Genomic DNA, 2,261 nt, shown 5'->3' on the forward strand with positions numbered 1-2,261 from the left:
TGGGATCTAGGTCTGATGCAATAATTACAGGCAAAGTTTCTTTGGGTCCTAGATATGCATACTTGAGATGTTCTGGGAGGGGCTTCAGTTCTAAAATGGGTGCTTCCTCTATCGATGGTTTAGGTGATGAGTTCACCATCTCAATGATTGGTTCAGTAGGAAGTGTCGATTCCTGATTAATCTGATTTTCTTTAAGTATTTCATTGACATCCTCAGACTCATGGATTAACCAGGGGTTAGACTCTAGGTCGACTTCATCATCACTAATGTCAATGGATTCATAAATACCATCTTGGACTACATTGACATCAGCATGAGAAGAGGATTCCTGTTCTAAGTTAAAAACATTAAGCTCAATGATCATATTCCCAAAGGATAACTTCATTAGACCATTTCGACAATTGATTTCAGCATTGGCCGTAGCTAAGAATGGTCTTCCTAAAATGACAGGTATATGTCCTTTAGGATTCGCAACTGGCTCAGTCTCTAAAACAATAAAATCTACAGGAAAAATAAAATTTTCAACCTTTATCAGAACATCCTCGACCATTCCCTTAGGGATCCTGAGAGATCTATCGGCTAACTGTAATGTGATCCCAGTAGGTTGAAGTTTTTCTAATCCTAGTTGTTCATACACCGAATATGGAAGGATATTCACACTAGCTCCTAGATCTAGCAAGGCCTTTTTTATATTGGTTTCTCCAATAACACAAGAAATTGTTGGAGCTCCAGGGTCCTTATATTTAATTGGCACATGGCTAGATAGGTATGAACTGACACTTGCAGCCAAAAATGCTTTCTTTGGTACATTAGTGGTCCTTTTCCTAGTGCAGAGATCTTTTAAAAATTTGGCATAAGTTGGAACCTGATGGATTATATCTAAAAGAGGAATATTAACTTGGACTTGTTTAAATACCTCTAAAATTTTGTCTAAATGTTCAGATTTATTGGATTTCAGTCTGTTTGGAAAAGGAGCTCTAGGACTTTTAAGTACTGGACTAGGTGAATTTTCAGTTTCTGGTGCTTGAGGTTGAAAGGTAGTAGTTTTAGAAGGTGACTCGGCAGATGAGTCATCTATATCATCAAGTGCAACTACCTTATTGTCTATTTGTTTTCCTGATCTTAAGGTATGAATGGCATTTATACCATTAACTTGGTTTCCTTGTTGGGGTCGTGGACCATTTTGGTTCCTAGGATTTGGCTCATGTTGGCTAGGTAACCTACCATGTTCTCGTTCACTAATGGTCGAAGCCAGCTGACTTACTTGCATTTTCAGACGGGCTATAGCTTGGGTGTTATTATTTATGAGTTGACCCGTAGTTTGCATAAAGCTGGTATGTGTTTTCATCATGGCTTCTAGGCTTTTCTCTAAAGAGGTAATTTTTTTGTCATTATCATGGAAGCCTGGCGGGTTGTTCATCACTGGGTTGGACCTTAGATTTTGCTGATTGAAATTTGGATTACCTACATTAGGATTCTGGGACCATGAGAAATTCGGGTGATTCCTCCAACCTGGGTTATATGTGGGTGCATAAGGATTGTTCAATGGTCCTTGATAGGTGGCATTCACCTGTGCACACTCATTCGAGTAGGAACATTCTTCTAAGACATGGTCTGGTGCATTGCACCCTTTACACATGGGTGCAGATATTTGATTTACATTGGCTGGTCTCTGTAATTCTAAGGCTTCCAATCTACGTGTTAAGGTTGCAATCTTGGCCTCTGATGCTAGGGTTGGTTGAATTTGATGCAATTCTCCTCTTGAAGGTGTAGCTTTATCAGGTTCCCTAGTTGTTTCCCACTGTAAATTTTTCTCGGCTAGGTCTTCTAAGAATTGCCAAGCTTCAGTAGTTTCTTTGTCCATAAATTGGTCTTGGCACATGGACTCTAGCATGGTTCTTGAGTTTGAATCTAACCCCTCATAGATGATCTGGCATAGTCTCCAAGTTTCTATTCCATGGTGTGGGCATTGGGTCAAAAGATTCTTGAAACGATCAAAGTACTTCCAAAATGATTCACCAGCTAGTTGGTAAAATTGATTTATTTCATTCCTAATCCTAGCTGTTTTATGATGGGGGAAATACTTTTTTAAAAATGTTCTCACAAAGCCCTCCCAAGTAGTGACAGAATAGTTTGGCAGACTATAAAGCCACTTCTTAGCATTGTCCTTAAGGGCAAAGTTGATTAATCTAAGTTTGACCTCATCCTCTGTTAATTGCAGTTTCATGGTTGCACATACCTCCTCAAATTCTCTAATAAAT

General features: G+C 39.0%; 1 non-coding gene across 1 annotated transcript; it reads left to right on the forward strand.

Moving 5' to 3' along the window:
- The first annotated feature begins 1,952 nt into the window (after nucleotides 1-1,952).
- LOC140853493 (small nucleolar RNA R71) lies at nucleotides 1,953-2,059 on the forward strand. Its single transcript, XR_012136563.1, has one exon. It is a non-coding gene; the product is annotated as a small nucleolar RNA R71 (small nucleolar RNA).
- The last annotated feature ends 202 nt before the right edge of the window (nucleotides 2,060-2,261 follow it).

The sequence above is a fragment of the Elaeis guineensis genome, chromosome 13, assembly GCF_000442705.2.
Source record: "Elaeis guineensis isolate ETL-2024a chromosome 13, EG11, whole genome shotgun sequence".
Taxonomy (NCBI): domain Eukaryota; kingdom Viridiplantae; phylum Streptophyta; class Magnoliopsida; order Arecales; family Arecaceae; genus Elaeis; species Elaeis guineensis.